The 24,947-nt window shown below is 32.6% G+C and overlaps 1 protein-coding gene across 1 annotated transcript in view; it reads right to left on the reverse strand.

The window, feature by feature from the left end:
• LOC125053111 overlaps positions 1-18,208 on the reverse strand; it is a 69,681-nt gene extending 51,473 nt beyond the window's left edge. The window contains exon 1 of the mRNA XM_047654324.1: positions 17,842-18,208. The gene's annotated coding sequence lies outside the window, so the exon portion shown is untranslated. The remainder of the gene's footprint in view (positions 1-17,841) is intronic.
• Between the last annotated feature and the right edge of the window lie 6,739 nt (positions 18,209-24,947).

The raw sequence follows: 24,947 nt of genomic DNA on the forward strand, positions 1-24,947 counted from the left end.
GAGCTGTTTTTGGTATGTATGCCTATAATAAGACCAGTATTCTGATATCTTAGTCTGCAAAAAGCTCCAACAGAGAAGTGCTCAAAGCTAATCAAAAACCTTCGCTTGGTGTAGAACATGAAATGGCAAGACTATCAAAACATGGTATGAAATTAAATTCCAGTACGCTTATTTCAAGCTTCGTTTACGATGACATGTCAAAATGTCCTTAAATTTAACGCTAATCATAGATAAAACCGAAAATGTTGTAATAAAATAAAATATATTCTAACCGGCACATCATCCACAGCTTATTCGTCACGAATCTATTTGTATTGATTTTTTGTGTCGACCTTTCATCTGTGTTTTATAAATAACAACTAACATTTAGGTTAAATTATTTGCGAACTGATATCAAACAACAACTAACCCTTAGGTTATTTGTGAACTAATAACAAACACGGAAAAGGATATTGAACCATATTCTAGAAAAAGTAAAAAATGGCAACACACAATGTTATTTAGGTACCTATAGAGTTGCGAGATTCTCATATGAATTTTTCCACTATTCGCAATTCCACGAAGGCTTATTGAAAAGAACAATGATTGTGAATTGATTAAAGCCATATATGATTTAGTTACTGTTTTGCATCAAAAAACGACTACAAAAGAGATTACTACGATCTCCTTAGTATCTTTGGGATGAAATTTTAATAGTAGTTGACAAAGAGATAAGTTATTACCAAGTAATTTATAAAGGTTTAAAAAAAATCTCCAAAACTATAAAGATTTTATTGTTAAACAAAAATAAAATATCCCGTATAGACGTAAAAATGATTTCTACTTTTCTGTACAAGATATGTCGTGCCGTATTAAAAGCGAATAAATTATTTTGTACGCGAAAGACAATTCCTAATTTGGAGTGTTCAGGAAGAAACCGATTTACTATCATATATCTTACCTTCACATTCAAGATGTTTGATTAAATCTTTTCAAAAAATTAAAAAATAAATGCTTCTTGCACTCAAGTACTTGGAGTATTCAAATAAAGTTTAAACGTCACTTATATATTGAAAAGCTACAAATTGCATATCAAATATGTTTCATATCTAAGTTATAACTGCAACTAATACTGCTGTAGTAGGGTAGCCATATTAATAAATATAGCCAAATATTTTTTTAATCGTTGAGAATATCTTATTAAGCATAATATATTTACTATTAGGTTCTACCCGCAGCATTGCTGACGTCAATTTAGGTTATTTTGGCAAGATTTTTTTTGTCTTCTTTTATAATAAAAGTTATACTTTGGTTAACTTGAAGAATCATATACCTAACCTTTTATCTATTAGTAAAACTGTGCAGAATCCATCCGGTAGTTTTTGAGTTAATCGCATATATAGAGTAAAACATCGTTTTAATGATTTATTTATTTATTTCGTAATCCTACAGTTAACAGAACTTATATATAACAAAAACAATAATACTTAATATATAGCCAAAGATGAAATACATTATATATGCAAAAAGATTCAAACTATATAAGGAAAAAGTCAAAAACAATTATTAAATACATTTAACTAAGCAATACTTGTTGTGTGATTGGTGTGAAAGTGAGGGTATGTACACATAAATATAAAGGATACTAATTCATGTGGCTTACTTTATTTGCCAGTCCTGGCACGCATCTAATGAGATCTAACCCGTTGTTTACGTACAAAAAAAGACTAGTTTTGTTGTTAGTTAGTGGCAATAACCACCCATTAAAAGTAAGACCATACAGTAAGACGAAATAGAAATAATTATCATTATAAAACTTTTAAGTCACTGAATAACAGTACCAGCCACGCTATTGCCAACTTTAAATGTATATTACAAAATATTTGTTTTATGAGCATGGTGACCCTAATCCCAACATCTCGTTACAAATTTCAAAGGCCCGGATATTACTAACATGCGGTTAGTTTGCAGTTTTATTTTCAAAGCCTCGTAGTCTGATGAAACGGGATCTTGATGTTACGGACCGAAATATGTACTCTGTGGGAGATTTAAATTGCACTACAGCTTACTGCTTATTGCTTATTGCTAAATACACATGTTAAGATTTCTTAGAAGACTAAACGGTTGTAAAATAACTAAGACAGACAAGTTAGACAAAGTGCTGCCTGTCCTTGTGGCGATGCAGCTGAAGAGACAGTGTTGCATGTTCTGACTGACTGTCCAATGTATGGATACGACAGGTATAACACTGAGCAAGCTATGGGCATAATAGTAACGGAGACGAGTTTGAAGGGAATAATGCTCAATGTTAGGTTAAGGGGCATCTTTTTGGGATTTGCTATAAGGGTCATGCAAAAAGTTGTCAAAAGAAATAGGTAGTAGTAGAAATAGTAATATAGTAATAGAAAGTAAACATTCGGGCTACCAATACCATTTATGTAAGCTTTTTACCACCTCCGACGACTACATAGTCGGGGAATTATCTGGAAAACAAAAATAACCAAGACACGGACTTTGATAGACAGATTAAATTGTAGCAATTGTCTTAGTTGTGTGAAATATAATATATGTAATATTTATTAGAAAGCATCAAATGCAATGTGTACAGAAGAATTACAAGATACTTAAACTTCACCTTCAAATGCTTCTTGCCAGATAACTTTTAACTTGGTGCCATCATTCAGTGCCGGGGATCTTTCGGGCACTTTTCTAGTACAGCGTATCAGCATCGAACTACAGTGAGGAAAACCTGCCATCATTCCATAGCCGTCCATAGGAAACAATTTTAATTTAGTACTGTTTTACTTTTGTTTAACTGGTATGCAATGTATATGCTTGATAAATGCTATTTAATCATTAAAATTCTTACAAAAGTATATTTATAGAGATAATTATCAGTTGCTTTCTCACAATAAATTGTTATTCACTCACAAACATGTTTCACATTTTCAATACTGTCATTACAATGATTAATCGTAATTTAAGTAAATGGATTCGATTATTTTTAATCGATCGCTTCAATCCTTTTTCATGCCACACAGGATGTTTGTCATTATACTTATTCTACTAAATATGGAACTCAATAAGTGTTAAATTATTTAGTATGTTTAAAGTCAATTAACCAAAGTTACGTAAGACTTTTTTTTCTTTTTTTTTTTATTCTTAATCCATCTGCAATCAGCATCTTGGCTTTTATCAGATTTTATGGGAAATGATGGCAATTAGGGAACGCAAATCCAACAATTTTTATTCCCTCCGTAATTTGTAAACTGTCAGACTGCGGCAAGTTTCGCCCTTTTTAGCCGATACATACTGTCCGTCGTTCAGATACACTGTCCGTCGTTAAAGTTACGTAAGACTGAAAAATTATTTGTCAATCTAAGATATTCCATTAAGCTATCTGAATAACAAATCATTACAATTTCTTTAAAGAAATAAGATCGTTTTCAAACAAACTTAAATAATACTTGCATAAAATAAATAAATTAACGTCTTTTCAATCACTCATTGCGTACTCTTTATAGCCCAAAACATAATCTTATTCATTTAACAGCGTATCGGAAGCAATAAAATCACTAAGCACCATTAAAATCGTAAAATCGGCGCCGTTTACACAGTTTAATTTATTAACGAACTTCTCAATAAACTGATAAAGCCTACGCTTACGTAAATACCATAATATTGTTCGCTTTCTTTCATTCCGATAGCTCTTTCATTTCCAAATGGGTATAACTTATAGGGCTGCCTCGTAGATGCTTATTACAAATATTTTTGGTCCACGGAAATGTTGTACCTCAAATATTTTAGTTATAATCTAACCATAATGATATAGTTCATCAGACAACAAATTACACTATTACATAAAAAGGCTGTGTAAAAATTCTGTGTAAAAATACTGTAGGATTTTCTTAATATATCATTAAAAAGATTTCAAATATTTATAACTACCATATTTACATTAGAAAAGTGAACACAACATTAGTTTTTTTTAATCTGAGTTATAAATACTTTCATAAGATAATTCTATAAGGTTCTTCATATTATTTATAGATATTTAATATTAATAAGTTGTATTTTACATTAGTGTTAAATTACTGTAAGAATAGAATATATAATATAATAATTATTTTTTTGTCGCTTAGACATCCCATAGACTTAATGTTAAAAGCGTTACATTGCACTGGTTATTTTCAGTGGCATTGATTATAATTAACATAATTATCACTTAATGCTTAAATCTAACAGAGGTTAAGCATTCATCGTATTAGAATTGTAAAGCATTTAAGATAAAGATTGAAGTGTCTCGTTTGAGATAATCTAACTTTATTTATTACGTCTTCATTAGCTTCAAGTTTAAAGTCGATTTTATTTATTTAAATTTTTATTTCTAGAATGACGATTTAGGTAGAAATGTCTTTTCATAATTAGAAACACTATTTGAGATAAAGAGTCATACCAAAGTACGTTAAGTTAAAAGTGTGTGATTCGTTTATATTTTATGGATAACAGTTTTATCTACGAATTATATAGTACATCAGGCGTTAAATTTCTTATTTAATAACCAATCAATAAATTTAAAATTAAATATATTATTACGAATTCACGCACTTTTCACAATCTGATGCCAATGTTCAAGACTTCCTTTCAATATAAAAAATAACCTATATCAAAATTCCTTTATAAGCATATAGTCATAAGTTAGAGAATTCATTACACTCACGTCAAAGATTTGGTCCAAGAGCAATACGTACTTTCATTAATACATATTATAGCACTTTTGTTTATGATTGTATTATCGTGTGTATGGATCCATACCAAATTATATACCATAGAGCATACACATTTCTGCTTCATGTGCTATTTACTAACGTAAGTTAAATAGTTACAAATAATTAAGAACTAAACATAAATGTTTCGTAGGATCTTTGTAGCACAGGGTTATTTTTGCATTAGCCACATTGACGGAGCGATATTAGTTGATATGAATTATTAATTTGAAGTACTTTTAATTATCTGTACTATAAGTCTCTTCCAGAATGTTGAATCTACTAAATTAATATCGAACTGTCAGAAGTTTTAACAAATTTATTTAAAACAGTATCCAATTCTTTAAATTAATAATATTTCATATCCCTTGCGCGTGCTTTAAGTATGGTCATATATACAGTGTACTCCATTGTAGTGTAACCCATTTCAATTGTTATATTTAAATTGGTAATAGGCAGGTGAAATTTATCACATTATTACATAGTGTTTATATCTATTCCGTATTCTTTCGCAATTTTACGATAAGTTGTTTGTGTGACTATATATTGTGGCATAAGCACCTCTACCGTTACGTAAAAGTCCATTCTATTAATCAATCAAGTCTGTCAGTTTTAACGAGCGCCTCTAGCGGATACATGATAAAATTACCTTACGAATCCTCGTTAAAACTCTAGGGCTCCTGAATTTGGCAACAAAAAGTGTACAATACGATGTCATCTCGGCCGGATTCCCACATTGAGCCGGTCATTGACACTGTATCGATAGGTTCTGGTGCTTTTTGCTATCGAATGCGAACTGGTTGAATTCCATCCCTAACGAGCATTGGATGCCTTGAAGGTCGGATGTGGAAAAAGTACTTGATTCGCCCAATGTCATTTGTTTCGTTTTATGGTATGACAGGACTTCACTTAAGCTAAAATCGAAGTTTTAACTACAGGACGTCGAATTAATTAAGCGTAAAAAGACATACCAGTGATCATGCTGTAAAGTGTATGATCTAATGTATAAAATTCTCGTGTCACAGTTTTCGTTGCCATACTCCTTTACTTTACTCCTTACTTTTTCTTGCCGATTTTGATGAAATTTTTTATGCTTATTCGGTATCTATGAGAATCGGCCAACATCTATTTTTCATCCCCCTAAATGTTAAGGGTAGTCCACCCCTAAAAAAATTTTCTTTAATTTTAGATAAAAAACTTATTTTTTATTTTTTTATGATACAGCATTAAAAAATACATACAACCCTCAATTTTCACCCCTCCACGATTAACCCATATTTTTTTAGTATAAATGATATACATGGCAAAACGAAGTTTGTCCGGTCAGCTAGTTTAACTATAATTGCAACTAAACTTTTGCGTATTAGAGAGATAGATTTTAGCTTTATGAGAAAATTAACGATTATAGGTTCTTCATAACTACATTTTCAGGTTGTATATAAAAATCCTTACTGTGGGGAATTCATGGCGCAGGTACCATCACCTATTTTTTGTTAACACAATTTAAATATAAAAATAAGAAAAGTACAAAAATTAAGATTGACAAAACAATATTTTAATCTCTAGATCATTTGCAATACCATAGCGGGATTGCGAAGGTTAGACGAGGAAAGATAGACGCCAGACAAGCCCAGTTGTTCCTCTGGCTCCTGGATCACCATCGGCAAAGCGCCTCCTTTGAACACATACACAACAAATACCACAGCTATAACAAATATAACACAAACAAATATTCCATGACTCTAAGAGTAGTAATGTCTTAAAGTAAAACTTTAAATAAGAATACGACTAAAAACGTTGCATTTAATTTTTTACATAATAAATTCCACACTTCAACTAATTCACAATAAGGCACCGGCTTTGTTAAAGCGCTATTCAATTTAACTGCCTTAGATAAGATCAATCAATTAACATAGCTATTGATTTACAAATACAGGACAATAAAAGAAATGGACGTCCTTGTTGAAGGACATAGAAATTCTTCTCGGAAAGCCGTGCCTAATCTGGCATTCATACCACACAAAATGTCGCCCGCTGCGTCATCTTAATATTGAACTAGGTTTTGCCACTGTCTGATGCCGTCATATGTTTTACTATAAGTATTTTTTTTATATTATATATCTTGCGGTATGCGTTATAGAAAAATTATGTTTTAATGCAAAAAATGTTCACGTTTTTAATTGTATTACAGTTGACTGACAAGTCTATTTTTGAAGTAAAAATAAATTCGTTTTGGCAAGCTTAGGCTAGTTCCTAGTTTCAACATTAACTAGATATTATTTATTATTGGATTGTCAATACACCGTAAACTAAAAAAATGGGTTTGTTTAGTTCCAATTTGTATTTTATACCATTGCCATTGAATCCCAAACACCTATATATTTTTGAATTATTGATAATTAATAAGTAATGAAATATATGTAAATAAAGAAACCAGTGGTGGTGCTACAACCTCATAGGTTTGGGCCTCAGATCTGCATCTGTTTAATTTTTTATTTCTTATAGGTAAGAAGGTGATCATCAGCTTTCTGTGCCGGATTACTTACGCCGTTTACCTTCACCGTACGAGCGAGTTTTAAATGCGCACACAGTCAGTGTCGCATTGTACGCATGGGATCGAACCTACGACCTCAGGGATGAGAGTCGCACGCTGAACCCTCTAGGCCAACACTGCGGCAAATGAAATATAAAGGCTACATCTTACTTTCAAAATACTTTTCCTTTTGTACATACTAACGAGAACTAGACTGCTATATCACCCATGATGTTGAAAATTTATTTACCTCTAAATGTATATAATTTTTTTAAATGCATAACATATGATCCAGGTATTATTCAGTTATTTAATCTTCAACACAAGCCTTCTGGATTTGGCCATATATGGATTATAAATGCGTCGTTTATGGCAATGATAAATCAAGCATGTTCACATTGTCCCATGTCAGGAGTGGTCACAAGCTAAAGGACTAACCTATACATTTATGGTTAAAAGTTTTTACGTACTTGGTTAGGGAATTAAGTTTAAATTGGGTTGAAATACATTTCAAAGGGTGATGTGAAGATTATTAAAAAATAAAGTTGTTATTGTACCGTAATAAATATTTTGTTAAGGCTAGTTGATGTTTCAGAGAAATTATTATTGTTAAGGACCCATCTGGTCGCCGAACTCCAAAAAATTACACTATTTCTTTCCATTTTTCGTCATCGTTTCTTGAAGTAGGGCGAATGGAAAAAATATATGGTGGAGTTGAGTAGTTTATGTATCCATTTTTAAAGATCGATGCACGATTTAAAAACTTCGCTTTGACACTTTAAATTCATGTTATGACGAAAATGTATATACAACTTCATTTTGAAATTTACGCGATATATTTTATCGCAAGCCAAGAATTCCATTTCAGATGAAAAAATAGATAAAATTACATTCATGTAATGTTTTACATAACTAATTGTTATTACGGGCCGGCGCGCCTCAGTGCTCCAGCTCTCCACTGCGCCCCGCAGTCCACCCCGAGACACTGGCACTGCAATTCGTGCTGGGATAGGACCTTAAACACGACCTTTAGTAATGAACATGAAAACAAACATAGTTAACAAAATAAATGTTTACCAAAGAGCTACTAGAAGTATGCTAAATATCAAACGCACGGAGAGGGGACGAGACGCAGATATTAGAAACTGGCATGTAGGCGAAAATTGAGGAGGGAGAAAATCGGTGGAGTGAACGAGTCCTACATTGACATCGTCGGAGGGTTTGTTGCATTGGGTAGAGAGAGACATAATTATTTCATTGTAACATTTTTAGAATTAAAAGGCTTTTTCATATTTTTATTGGTGACTGTTTACTTCATCTCAGAATCGATTCATGACCCTGGTACATTCATGAGCAACTGAACACAGTTTTTTTAATTAAAATCTTGTAGAATTTTGCGGGTTACTATAAAAATTTTATTAAAATTCTAAATTTGATTATGTTTATGCTTTACCATGACACTTACGGTACATCTAGTGGCAGTAAAATGTTGGACCTCGTATTTCTGCAGCTATTTATTTTGTATTTTTATATGACAATAGTAGTAGCCGATTTTTGGGCCTTAGTCATACTTTTATTAGTACGCAAGTCCACAGGCGGATTTGATAGCACGACACAATTATTGCATTAGCTTTAAGTTAAATTTTTCACAGCTTTACTTGAAGATGCTAATACTTTATCACACCCACACGATAGCCTAATACTCCAGATATTGGCCGTTAAATAAATATACAAACAAAATTGGAAAGTAATAATTGCGTTGAATAAAAAAATCATTATGGAACTATCAGTCTTATTGTTTTATTGTAAAGGTGAAATTTGCGTAATAGTTTTAGATTGTGTTTAGTCAAGAGGTGTACCGCCTACAGACGCGTGGGTGCCGTGGAACCTCGCGATGATAGCGTGAACCTTTTCATAAGCGAGGCGATTTTTCGACGACTAACCTTATTTAAAGAAAGAGATATATATGTACTAGTTTGCTTGACTATAGTGAAATTATTTTTGACGTGATAACGTCTTTAAAATCGTTTTAGTCGGGTGACATGTTCAGAAACTTGTGTCACACCAAAACCTCACTAGCGCGATCGCAGGTATAACGAGAGAGAGACGGACCGATCTCCCGTCTCATCTCGAGCGCTGCCAGTCATTCCGTGAATGTATGAAGAAAAATGTATATCATAGTCGAATAAGTAAACTTGTCATTTTACACCCGAAATTTATCATCAAAAGTGTGAATAAAACGATAGATGTAATTTAAAATTTGAAAAAATTGTTATCTTCATTAATTCCTTACTTCCCAGAAACTTATATCACCAATAAGACGTTATCACGTAAACATCTCGATCGTAAACCTACTTTACAAACAACCAATATTTTTTTTTAAAAGAAAAGTTGTCAGTAGGTCAACAAATTACAGTAGCAATAGTTTTATGTCAAACAAAGTAAAACATTTAAAAATAGACCTTATTTTGTTATTGCTCAATTAACAAAATCACAGTAAATTGTATTATTTTTGAAATAATACTATTATTCTGATTTTCATTAAACATATATAAATAGAATTAACTGTAATGAAAACTGTATTCAACAGGATTGTACATAACAGGAACCTTATACTGCAGAAATAATAATAATATTGTATTTAAATTAATTATTAATCTATTCATTATCGCTGAATATTTATATATATTCGCTACTCGCTCCCGCTTATGCATATGAACCAGTCTTAACCCATTATAATTTATCGCAGATTATTAAACATATGACAAGTTTTATATGAAACGTAAATAAAATATAAGTTTTAGTGAGAACCTATTGTAATTTTAAAACCAATGACCATTAAAGTCTCAAGACGGCTTTAATAAAACAGGTTTCGTATTATATGTAATACATTTGCAAATACTATAAATTATATTAGTTTTAACCAACAATAGTTTTTCGAATTCATACGTCTTAATTATTTATGACTTGTTTCATTAACCGGTTTCGTGGCGTTATTCTATTTGTGAACAAACCTTACTGTAAAACAGAAACATAAATGTGTCTGTTCATGCCCCATAACCCCCCCCCCCTGACCCCCCCCCATGTAACGCGCCGTAACGTTTTTCTGTACCTAGGTTTAGTAAAACGTTTCGTGACCACCTAGTGACTCTTTATACCTAAAAGTTACAATTATGTGGTGTAAAGTACTAAAAGTCGAAAATAATATTAACAATAACGCGTCATTCAATCCCCGCCTCGCATCGTAACGTTATACAAAAGGACCCCCCCCCCCTCAAAATTCGTTACGTAATACTTGAACGCTCCCTTATGGCTGTGGAGGTTCATACAAATGCAAATTATTTATTAACAATAGTGGCATCACCCAACTCAAAAATGCGGAGTAAATGTTCATTGATCGTTTTCCATTCAGCGTAGGCTCACGCGCATTGTTGGCGCACGAGTGGGAGGTATATAATGCGTGTGGCACCAAAACCTTATGGCTGTACAGGGCCGGTTTTATCATTTATGGGGCACACGCTAAGGGCCCATACTAATAATTAAATAATTATACCAGCGCTACAAATTATTATTATTTAAAAAATCTAAGTTTTAAACTATTATATTATTATTTTTAGTCTTCATTGATTTATATTTTTTTATATATTATATATTTATTTGTCTATTGTACAAAGTCGAATAAGTTGCGTGTACCTTAACACAAGTACCTGATTATATCAAAAGGGCTTTATTCTAGCGGCCTTTGATTTTGTTTTCAATTTACACAACACAACTTTTAATTAGTTTCGATGCCCTGTATTACCTGTATAGTAGTAGATAGGTACTAATTGCAAAAAATATTATATCTAAATCGATAGATAAGGGCAAAAAGACCATAAAATTATGAATAAATGAACCATATAACATATTTATTAGCCAGAATTAATCAAAAATCTAAATAACCGTCTTGTATTTTAGGCTACCCCTGTGTGTGTAAGAAGTTTTTAATGAATGTTTAGATCACAAACTCAACTTTATAATAAATTTTGTACTACAGTAGTTAATCTCTCGGACAATACAAGTAGTTTTATATATCCCTTTATCATACAATGATATCCATGCTTAATCTTTTTCTTGACCTCGATTTGAGAAGCTCAAATACGTACAACAATCACAGTCGATTAATAATGCCTATCCAAGCCACAAAATTATAATAAAATGTTAAATTCAATATATTCAGAATTATCCAATAGTTTATTTGCTATTAACTTTCCCATCCCTTTAAATTTGATAAAATTATATTTCGTTAACGAACCGTAATGTGAATTAACAATTAAGAAGTGTCAAAGATTAAAATTAAAAGTGTCATAATTATAAAATGTTGTTAGAAGCCAACAGTTACCTTCATGTTTCGTCAGACGCCTACACACCGTTGGTATTTCGGAACAGATTAACAAATTATTATACTATTATTATACGTTAGACAATTAATCATAGTTATGTAATACGCGCAAATTGCATTTAATATTTGCAAGCATCTAACAAATTTAAAATCTAGTCTCTGTATGAGTAAGTAACGCGCAATTAATATGAAGATTGGTCTAGTCATTACAAAAAAAAAAACGACGGGTTGCACTCCGGGAGTGCCGGCAGAAGTGAAAACTTGAATATTAACGTTGTGCATTTTTGATATTTTGGAATGGTTAGGGAATAATTTTGCACGAATTGCTTTAATTATCAGTATAAAAGTACTATAATTTATGTGGTAGAATACAATATTTATTTATTGCGCTATCGTACACAAACATGACAATTTATATTTATTATATTAAATACGCCGCGCCAGCTGACTACTCTCCATCCGTCGTCAGTCTGACCAAATCGTTAAAATTAAACCTTGATGTATTGACTTAAGGTCCAATTCCACGTGCATCAATGTATCTGAGGAACTATATAGCACGAAGGTTCATAATCCTTTAAAAAAACATCCGTCTTACGAATTTGTCCTGACGCGAGTTTAAATTTTTTTACCGATTCCAAAAAGAGTGTACAAAGCCGCTAAAGAAGTTTTCACTTCGAAAAGAGCTTCTAAGATGCTTGGTTTTGTCCTGAGAAACACTAAAGGATTCCGAATGATATATCAAAAACAACTTTTCTCCAGTGGCATCTCGAAAAAAAATAATTGACAAATCGTTTGCATTTAACATATTTACAAATCAGGTTGATTGCCCCAACCTTTAAACTAAATTTAAATTTCGTATATCCTCAATATACATGCATCCTATCTTCCTGTGTCCCTCCTTTTAAAAAAACGCGATTTGGCCAAAACTCACCGATATCTAGATTGAGCTTTGTGACAAATGAACTATGTCTCGATATCCGACAACCGCAGAAGCCACTAACATTCACGGTCCACATACATTCCAATACATGCTTTAACCTTAAACCGTTAAGTAGACAAGCATTAATTATGTCAACTCATTAATTTGTTAACTAGTATAATGGGTTAATACAACCTTTTTCGGTGCATATTTAAAATACGGACTCAGAGTGTCGTAAAATTTTATCCGATTTTTATCGAAACATTTTCTACATTACAATGTTTTAGGTACCAATTAAAATGCGAGCGGTATAATCAAAAATACTTATTAATATAGTCTGAGTCTTAAAGAAACTAATACGCACGTTTATTTATTTTTTAAGCTTAGGGGTAGTTCGAACCTAAAGAACTGTACAGAATAAGTGACTAACTCAAATTCAAACTCAAAATATCTTTATTTATATAGGTAAACAAGTACACTTATGAATCGTCAAAAAGAAGTTAAATTAATTGTAAATTTACATTTACTACCAGTTCGCGAGTCAAGGGCGTAGAGCGGGTAAGAAGAACTGGCAAGAAACTTTCCGCCCCTCTTTGTAATCGCCAAGTATTGTCATACAAATTGTTTGAACTGGAGCAAATCAATCCCAAGGATTAGGATCATTTAAGTATTCATCAAATTTATAAAAAGCTTTATTGATTTATGTTTAACGATGGCTTTTAATTTATACACCTACCTACAATACCACCTAGAGATCAGGACTGAGACAAATCTGTTTCTTTAATAATTTTTAGAAGCGAGTAAAATAGTTACTGTAACATCAGCCTGTACCTTTTTTTTTTATAGAACAGCGGGCAAACAGGCAGGAGGCTCACCTGATGTTAAGTGATACCGCCGCCCACGGACACTCTCAATGCCAGAGGGCTCGCGAGTGCGTTGCCGGCCTTTCAAGAATTGGTACGCTCTTTTCTTGAAGGACCCTAAGTCGAATACCTACGTAAGTACCCTCGAAACAATGTGCTGGAATGAAACCCAAGACCAAAATAGCAACAGACATTATCATGGATAGCGGGTTCGACACCTGTAATCAATCATGATGAAACTACGTGGGCTAATAAGCCCACTAGATGTCAGTTATGTTAACAAGCTCTTAAAATGCATAACCTACATAATGTTTAAGATAAGTATTACTTTTAACATCTTATCAAACATGTCTAGCGTTGATGCGGTTATATGTATAAGAATTACAATGCCTGTCATGTCTAATATAATAATTATTTCAGCGGAGAAATTACCCATGAATATATTGTATAAGAAAAAACTCGTTCTTCATTGTTTTAAAAATGAAGTTAAAGTGAGTTTTATTATGTTTGTTACGCTATCATTCGTAAACCTCTGTTAATTTAAATTCTTAGATAGATATCGTTTAGTAATAACATTAAACAAAACACAAATACCCAAACTTTAAGATCGACATTTTTTCCAAATAAAATTCGTCTCCTAGCGATACCCGAAAATATTCACTTATAATACCACAAGAGCTTCAAAATTATCGGATATTTCCCGATAGGTTCGTTGCAAACAATTAATATAGTCGTCATGACGACTATATTTGTTTGCAGGGAACCTTGAGGGAAATGCCCGATAATTTTGAAGCTCGTGTGGTATTCGGGGGATTATTTTTCCGACCCAAATGTCGGCCAATACAATTGCACCATGAGACGAAATGTACAGTTAACAAATAAGAATTTCATAATGAATAAAACAACTACTTAATACTTTTCTTGAAGCAACGACCAGAGAAAATTTTCACAAAAAATTATCAGTATAATACCATGTAGGTTGTACCACGTGACGTCGAATGGTGCAATTCTATTGGCCGATATTTGGATCGGAAAAATAATCAGTATAATTAAAGCGATGACAGGTGCCAATACGTCTCGTAATTTGAAATTCCTAAAAAATTCCCAAATTTATTACTTTTCTAACATATGCACATATTGACCTGCATATAGTTAATAGCCCTTAGTTGAAAGTAACTTTCTAATGCCAAACGAAAACGTAAAACGCATTTGTTCTACACCTACATATTGGTATATGGTGCTGATACTTATGACTGTCTATGTACCACCATCTTCCACCCTATATCCGAATCGGTATAAAATAAACAGTAACAAGTAACAGTACCTACTACTGCTAAGCAAATAGACGAAGGTGGGACTGTATTACTATGGTGTTTAATCAACCTTTCGCATTCATACACCATAAAATCCAACTCATAAAAACCACGCACTGTGGTTTCGTACGAAATGTACAGAGAAATAAAAGAGTTTTTAAAATACTATCGTGAGTTTATCTATATAATAACGCAGCTCGGAAAACTGAGAACACTGCCAAAACTCTAAAAGAAATATAAAATCTACGCGAACGATATGGCATTTTCATTATTTTTAAAAATATTCACGATGGCATAAAATGAGAATTCTTTCACACCATTTTAATTATTTGAGTTTTTTGAGAGAAATGTCGAGATCGTGTTCATCCTAAAGTTTTATAAGAATGAAATTGAAACATTCCAATATCCTAGTAAATTTTTACCTCAATTTCTTCGATTATACGTTTAAAAACCCACATCTTTTTCAATAAAACTGAAAATAGAAGAACTTTATTATTGAAACGTGAGTAGATATATTTATACAAACACATTAAAATCATTCTGAGAATTAGTGTAAGTGCAACCCGAAACTTTTCCATAGAGACATTTTTATGTGATCGCTGACGCAGGTGCATTTCTCTCAAATAATATTTATACAAGTTTGTCCAAACCTGCTAATTGACATTTTGTAGGGTTCAGCCCAGTTTTAATAGGTAAATATACTATTTTTGTTTCTCTACGAAAATTATTAAAAAATATCCTTTAAGCTATGATGGATTCATTGTCTATTTAAAATATGCATTAAAGGCCTATTGTGGGTAATAGTAACGAAAGTATAAATACAAGCGCTCTTTTAAAAAACATTTGTAGAACAATGTGCAGTTTGCCTTTTGACCGCTGGCCTATTCTTGGGACAATGGGGTAACTCTGGGTGACCTGTATAGACTGATGTAAGGGTAAATGAGAAAGTATGAAAAGCGTTTTACCCGACAATGTAGCTAAGGGCTATTCAAACAAGAGGGGTATTGCTTTAATGTCAATGTCCTTTTGCAATGATGCACTCAATAAAGGCAGTGCTAATATTGACATAATATATTTCTGTAGCTTTAGTTCAACGTGGCAATTAAAGAGGAATTTTCTTTCTAAATCTATAGAAGGGTAATGATATGTTTTAACAATTACACTACAAAATATTATGAGCAGTGTTGGCCTTCCGCGTGCGACTCTCATCCGTGAGGTCGTAGGTTCTATCCCCGGCTGTGCACCAGTGGACTTTCTTTCTATGTGCGCATTTAACATTATTTTCCTCGAACAGTGAAGGAAAACATCGTGAGGAAACCGGCTTACCTTTGATGCGCCAGGCACAGAAATCACCTACTTGCCTATTTGATAACAAAATGATCATGAAACTGATACAGAAATCCGAGGCCCAGATGGTTGTAGCGCCATTGATATTTTTTTTACTATAAAATACTAAAATAAACATTTTCTTATCATTTATAGGAGGCAATTATTGTTCAGCTTCTGAATAATTAATTGGACATTTAAGACTGTGGTCTTATATCTCTGTTAAAAAATAAATACCATATCCGTGTCAAAATAAACGAATATTTGTCGTAGAATACCTCAAACCTATTTCAGTATAATATGCATATATAATATCAAATTAAAAAAAATAGTACTTAATGCATTTTTAATATAAAGTCTGAATCTGAAACTGTCTTACGAATGTATGAACATAGCATAATAAATACGTTAAACATACGCAAGGATAATGCCGTATTGCAGTAGAAATTAATTTGAGTATACCTAAAATACTTATTATATTTAACCAATAAATGTATAGGTATTTCAATTATCTCAAATCCCAGTCCATTTCAGCTATTACTAAAGTCCTTTTACGGTTTACATAATATTCGCTCAGATAATTATGAGCCAAAGCTTTTTGTCAACCGACTCTGTAAAAACTAATATGAAAATTAGCAAATAGCAGCCGGAGGATGTCCTTTCATTTTGAACCTTATCACATTTGAATAAAGCTCAAAATTATTTCGTGTAAATTCCATAATTTCGAAATGTCGCGACATTACGTCTACTCACCCACGCGTCCATTCAAATATTCGTATGTGTGTGGTAAACTAGAATGATTACTATGAATACGGTGTTTCATCCGTGTGGCTTAAATGTTTATTCTAGACTGCAGGAAATTTAACTTTTTAATCATCACTTTGTCGCCTCGACTTCAAATGAGGATCAATCAACCAAAGTTTTGTTTTCTATGAGTGATTAAATTATTATATTGCAGTTTAAGATAACTAATCACATCTTACGACAAAAGTACATGTCAATGTTGTTCTTTCAATATATGTAGCATATCGCTGAATTGTATTGCAGTGTCTCATTATATGTTACTACAACGCAACGCATCCAGCTCCCTATTGAATTTATTTTATAAATTTACAAGGGCGTTAAGTTAAAGTAATAAAATAATTTAATATAAAAATCAATGTCAAAGGTCATGAATTTTGTTTTTAGTAATAGGATATGATAGAAATAATTCAATTAAATGATACTAGAATTAGTATCAGAAAAAACTTCGCCACTGCAGCACCACTTCTTCTTCATCAAGTAGAAAAGAAAAGAGCATACAACTCTCAAGATCTTGCACTTGCGAGCCTTGGAACAAAGATTTTTTTATTGAGAACGGTAACCATTTTTTTAATAAACGGTTTAAATCACTTTGGTTAGCGATAAGTTATTAAAATTTAGATAAATTTAACAGTTCCTATTGCTCTTGCTATTTAACGCTATCATAAAACATCTTACTTTATCTGTTTGCTAAGTCTGTTTATGACTATAACAAATAAGTACATTATGATGTTAAATAGGTATGTATGTAGCTATATTTTTAGCAACCATGTTTTCGATTTTGAAAACCTTCAAGAAATTGTAATTCATAAGGGACATAAAATTAACGTTGGAGTATAAACGAAGGTTCACCTCATGCAAACGTAGGTTGCGTGTAGGCGAATTGTCCGTAAGTAGCAACCTTAGATGTATACTAACGTTTACTGTTGCCCCAACAAATAGCATACTCATTACACTCACCTTTCCACTCTAATGACTGCGCATTGTCAACTATTCGCCGCCCACCGGACTAGAACCAGCCACAACACTATTCATATCGTCACAGTACACTCATTCATAAACATTCACTCAGTGTACAACACTATGCCATTCCAAATCCAAACAGATCGAGCACAGATAAAACCGGAATTGTCAATTCGATTTTTGAATTAAACTTATTGAACTACGTCTGTGACGAGCAACGCGCGCGCAGCTTTGAACGCAGAAGCCTCCGAACGATCGCCCCCGCGATTTTGACGCGTGGGCGCAAGCCGGTACAGCCCAAAGTAAATTTGCGTAATATGAATAAAACACCTTTGATTACTACCTCTGCAAGACGACCGGCGACAGCAGGGGACCGCATCGAAATGGCGAGCTTTCTTTATATGCTCATGTTAGAATTTTAAATGAGTATCGAATAATGCATGGGACATAAAAAGCTATCGGCGACTAACAATATTATGTGAGCTGGTGCGTTGGAAAGCCAGTTGTGGAGTTCCTTGTATGGTGAAACAAGTTCGCTTGGAGTCCCACACGTTTCGACTTTTTGCGGTTCAGCTAAGTGCTAGGGGCATCTTCGGCTGTTGTAAGTTGAAATGCGGGGTGTAAAGAATTTGCAGGGTTTATAGAGAGTATCGGGTTTCATCTTAGCCTGGTCTAGGGATGGTAAGGAAAGAGCATTGTACCTATAGGTCGTGTGCTTGCAAACCACGTCTTTGCTTCATGCATTCGTAATGGAATCGTCTTAGCACAGTTCTAATTACACATGGCTGCTGTTGCATTTACACCGACATCGTCAAGTGAACTGGGATTTCAAGTCTAAAAGCTTGTATATCATGTGATAATAATAAATAAGAACATAAAAATAAATATCGGGAAACAAGTGTTAGTATAATTTTTTCCCTTTGTTTAAAATGGAAAATACCCAATTAATATCACCAAAATAATCATTCAACATAGCAATAGTTATAAAACATTAGTTTTACAGAAATAGTCTAATAGTAATTCGACTTAGGGTCCTTCAAGAAAAGAGCTTACCTATTCTTAAAAGGCCGGCAACGCACTCGCGAGCCCTCTGGCATTGAGAGTGTCCATGGCCGGCGGTATCACTTAACATCAGGTGAGCCTCCTGCCCGTTTGCCCCCCGTTCTATAAAAAAAAAAAAAATAGTAATTAACAAAAAGATGAACTAAACAATGAATTAGGTATTAAAAATTCCATTAGTAATTATAATGGTATGTTAATTGCTGCGCATTTCTTAAATATCAAATTACATTTACTTTGCAATAGAGTGATTTGTATTATCTAGGATCGTCTAATAAAAACAAACTATTTTTATCTGTGTAACCTAGTTGTTAAGTTTGTTTATATTCTTGTGCACAGTAAAGAATTTATCTATCAACCTATATATTTTAGTTTAAGGCGTGTAGTTTATTTATCTTACCCCTTGTATTTGATTGGTAGGGAATAGTTTCTGTCTCTGTAATATTTTTTTGTTTTAGAACAACTTTCTGTGCCTAAAATAATTTTTCTTCGGGTATTGCACTTAAGACTCCTTTGACATATACATTTCATTCACTCACTCACATGTACCCACACACGCGCTCAGGCGTTAAAAAAATAGACGTAATGAAAAAATAAATATATATATTTGTTTAATGAAATTTACTATTAAGTTTGTTATGGCAAAGCTGGGAACCCTAACATAGGTATTTTCTTATTTAAAAAGGTTCCCATATCTTACACTTTATAATTAATTATATTCAAATTGTTGTCAAATAATTAAATAAATTATAAAGCAAAGGTAAATTTTATTATAGTGTTAAAATAAGGAATTAATTTTTACTTATTCAATTTCGTTGCTTAGAACCAGCGAAAATTTTATACATAGCTCCTAGCTATATAACACAGTTATTTTTAATATGTCCTTCGTGACTTAAGAACCGAAAACATGATTTATTTTTTTATTTGCTACTAAGATAAAAAATAACAATCAAATACAAATACACAAATATTAAAGGTCCCACGCACAAAAACCGTTATAAAGTTAAATTGTCTCAGAAATTTGCGGAATATGATCGATACGGAGATACTGGTACTTCATACAACGCCTCAAACCAATACAAAGATAAATCTTTTCTGTACCGTAAAGTAGAGAAAAGTCCATATCCGTAACCAGCAACAGACACGGAACATCAAATAGTGGATGGGAAGTGAGTGAAACAATTGTTTAAATTGTCAATGAACTAGAAGAGCTTTCTAAGGATGCCACCCTTCAGTTATTGGAGAAGTACTAGCACCAATCATTTATTTTAATTATCTATTTTTAAGTTTGATTATTATTACTATGTAGTTTAAGAGTGTTAGGTAAATTAGTTAAACCATAAGGTTATGAGACTAATTAATTTAATAATAACTTAAACTGTGATAATTATATACATTATCGAATCCACTTTGTGTAAGCATCGAAATGTTATATATTCTAATGCTTATATAGAGCAGAGAAGAGCAATGTTGGCCTAGTGGCTTCAGTGTGCGACTTTAACCTGAAGTCGTAGGTTCGGTCCCCGGCTGTGCACCAATAGACTTTCTTTCTATGTGCGCATTTAATATTCGCTCGAACAGTGAAGGAAAACTTCGTGAGGAAACCGGCTTGCCTGAGACCCAAAAAGTTGACAGCGTGTGTGAGGCTGATCACCTATTAGATTGAGAAATGATCATGCAACAGATACGAAAATCTAAGGCCTAAAAAAGGTACTACATTTAATAACTATGATATTTCAATTCAAACGATTTGTATGTACTTCTCTTCTCTCAAGATAATCAAAATGTTAATATATATTATGCTCTTTCCATAAGTGGACTACACACAAAGAAATTTTTCAATTAAAATCAGTTGTTCCTGAGGTTAGTGCTTTGATTAACAAAAAAAATATTTGGCTCTTAACGTAGTAACAATAAATAATTAAACCGGATAAATTAACCACAAATAATATAGCTCAGTTAACGTGAACAGTTTATCTATACAAATAAACAGTTAGTGACGCTACTACAAATGACTACTCAGTACTAAATTACCTAGAATTGCAATCGCCCACCGTTACTGCTTTTAATTTGTATAGTTAATGTCTGTTTACTTACCGGTTCCAATATCAAGTTCATAACGGAACGTTAATTCGAATACAGGAGTTCCTCCTAGTGGTAGGTAAAGGGTATACTGCCATAAATAATATACTATGTAGATTCAGTTGATAGCTAAAAAGGCAAAACTTTTGGTGCCGTTTTGGCAGATCATCGATTAATATCTAGGATCATTCATAAATTATTTTGATACATTTATATTGCAAGTTATGTCTACCAAATACGCTTTATATACAAAATTCTACGTCTCGAAACAATAACGAATTTGAGATATTGAAGAATTAATTTATTAGTTAAATATTAAAATTTTGTGCCTGCTGAATATTGTTAGCAATTATCAGAACTAAAGTATGTAGAAACCCCTGTGTCTCTACCTATGAAAATGTAATACCTTTAATTTACTCAGGCCAGCGTTACCTGCGTGGAAAAGAAAATTTCATTACATCTAAAATAATTGTGGCGGATCCGCCATACATTAAATGACCGAAACTATTATCTTAAGGGTGGGTCACACCGCTTCATCAGCGGGAATCAGATTTCTAATCAAATAAATCGATGTAGATTCCTTTCCTTTTCCTATTAATTTAGTGGGATGGATTTTGGTCATCCTTACGTGCAGAGCTTATACGATATATGTCTCATACATAGATTAAATTTGAATTACCTATTAATATAATATATGCACTTTGTTAGTATACATTTTTATGTTTTTATAGTTCTAGAAGCTAATTTGATGAGCGATTATATTTGCAGAATATTAAGCAAAATTATGTATTTAAAGTCTGAATTATAGATATACAATTTCTGTTTGATATAAAACAAATATTCTTTAAGGACTTTGTCATATCGTTGTTAGAATTTTATTTTTAATATTTGAAAAATATGGATACAGTCTGTGCTGAAAGAATACCCTTGTGGAATTTTATCAATTATTACTTAGCTTTATTGTTGTAATGACAACAATGAGTCCTTATAATTAGGCAGTCGGTTAATACTTTATTAGTTTGCATAGCTGCCAAATTCAGAGGAAACCCATAATTAATGTACCATATACTTTTTATAAGTTACTTGAAATTAATAAATAACAACAACATCGGATAAAGACTCAACGCTTATTACATTAGCATTCTCTTGCTGATTGCTGAAATTTTTTAATAAATTGTCATTTATATACGTTAAGAAAAATTCGCGCTCACTTGGAACAAAATGACTCCACTGATGTTCTTTAGGTATTTTTCTAATACATAATAACAATCAATAAACTATAATAATCGTCCTAATTATTCACTTATCATCTTGAGTCAACTGGAAACCATATTGTATACGGCGTATAACTTCAATGTATTATGTATTTCTAAGGACTTCTCTGCGTGAGTGCAAGCTTAGCTTCGGTTTGACGGAGCCTTATGCATTGCGCACATTCATGAATATTGTAATGATTCTAATTGTTGCATTAGTCGCTACATATGTAGTGAACATAATTATGTTGTCTAGATATAGTACAGACATATGCTTTGTACTTATGAAGCTTTAAATTAAGTCGTGACACATTTTTGCATCATTGCGTACACTAATTTTGTAGGCGTAAAAATACAAAATCTCCAATGGGTAACTAGCAAAAAAATCTGTCAAATGTCATTTGTCTGTCATTTATAATTGTTGGTCAGGTTTTGAAATTTGACTGCAGTTTTTTTATGCATAAGGGCATAGGAATAGATCGCTGTTGAAAACACTAATCAATACTCGGCCTATCTTGAAACTAAAATTATAACAATATACAGGCAGTCCTCGTACTTACGGCATGTTAGGTTCTCGAAATACGCGACGTTAATCGAAACGACGTAAGTCGAGTAAGAGTAGAGTAAAACTCAAGGGTAAGGATCCACACGGACACGAAATTAAAAAAAACTGCATTTATAACAAAGGAAACTTCTCTCAAAATTAGGATAATTTTCTTCAAAAATTTTCATAGCATTCTCCAAATTTGCACAAGACAAGTAAATTCTCCTATGCCGGAAATCGAAACAAATGACGTATGCTTGAGGAATAGTGTCAAAACATTGTTCGACGTAACTTGAAACGACGTAAGTCGAGGACTGCCTGTAATAACCAACATAGGTAATGTTTTGAGGTATTGGTTTTCCAATACCGCAGGGCACGTAGGAAGTTTAATTTTATATTAATGTAGGTATATCACATTTTGAAAACGCTAATTTTCATTATTTTGACTAGTCATCGAACCAAAAGTGCATTATGCATGTTTAGCGACGCCTACAGTCTATGGTCACAATCACTGCGATTACGTCTTTTGCCATTGGGGCTTTCGGGTCGAACAGTCACTGGTTAGACTGGTCGAGGATCCTTTTAGGTTGCAGGAACTGTTTGCCATCCTTCCTCCACAAATGTATATTGAAATAGAGCGAAAAGAAAAAAAGGGTGCGTGTACTTATGTACGCGCGTAAGAAGTTATACTTCTTTGGCATTATTAAAAATAGTTTTTGATTGCATGCAAATAATTAATTACAATTAAATAATCAAAGACTGGAAAAGGAGTCAGTATAGTCAATAAAGTTCAGTTTACATTTGAAAAATTCAATAAATAAATATTTATTATTATTCTCTTACCTTAAGTGTAACATAAATTCTATTATTATTCGAATGTTGTATGTATGTCCAATGCCGTAGCATCTTCCGTGGGCAACTTCATTCTGTTAATTTTGTGTCACGGTGCGCGCTTCGTAAAATTTCACTCTCATAAATTTTTCATAACGCCCTTAAAGAAGTATAACTTCAAAAATATAACATACTTATACAGATTTTATCATTTAGTAAAAGTTACTAATTCCTTATGAATTAAATATGAATATGATTTATGTTTGTAAATGACATTAAAAACCTATTAAGGTCCTTTAATTATAATAAAATTAATTAAAATATTCCGTCTGTACAGGCAGTCCACAGGGATTTTGTTCGGGGACCAAATTAAAAATCTAGGAAAAGTTATCTGTAAGCTATGACAGAGCGAGTGACTAGTACTCTAGTAAGATAATATCGAGCGTATTTCAAGACATTGACCTTATAACCCAGAGATAAGTGAATTTTAAACCATTCATCTCTGAATGGAAGCTAATAAAAAACTTGTGCAATACTTTATCCTAACACACTATATGAATAAGATATAACATACAGACAAAGACAAATACAGATATAAGAATACTAGACAACGATGTCAAGCAGCTCCTAAACTTCCCTTTAGATAAATTTACCCAATTTTGATAATATATTTCTCAAGAACATTAAACGTTACGCATACATACGTTATAAATTCAAATGTCCGCAATAATTTCTAAATTTATAAAATCGATAATTATTGATTTGTTCTCTTCGGAGAAGACTCGTGGTCCACGGGTTCAAGTGCCCAGCCGCTAATTTCAGCGAGTGCCTGGAAGATAGTACTGGACCCCAGCATTAGAGGTACATTAGGGAGCGGAGATTCTTGACCCCCCCCCCCCCTATGTAACGCGCCGTAACGTTTTTCTGTAGCCAATAGTAAAACGTTTCGTGACAACTCAGTGACTCTTTATACCTAAAAGTTACCATTATGTGCTGTAAAGTCGAAAATAATATTAACAATAAAGGGTAATTCAATTACAGGATGACCCCCCCCTCAAATTCGTTACATAATACATGAACGCTCCCATACCACAGGGACCAAACTTTTTAAACTTATTTTTGTTTTATATTTATCCATTGTTAATCATTATTATGTAGATAAAATACTGAAATAAATGAACAATATGAAATTATTCCATCATATCTGAAAATCATTCTGCAATGTACTCACGTAAAAAAAGCTAACGGAATACGAAGTCCAATTCAATAAACGGAGTCAGGAAAGAAGCTAATCGTGTATATCACATTACATTCGACGCGTACGCAATTCGATC

This window comes from Pieris napi, chromosome 10 (assembly GCF_905475465.1).
Source record: "Pieris napi chromosome 10, ilPieNapi1.2, whole genome shotgun sequence".
Classification (NCBI taxonomy): domain Eukaryota; kingdom Metazoa; phylum Arthropoda; class Insecta; order Lepidoptera; family Pieridae; genus Pieris; species Pieris napi.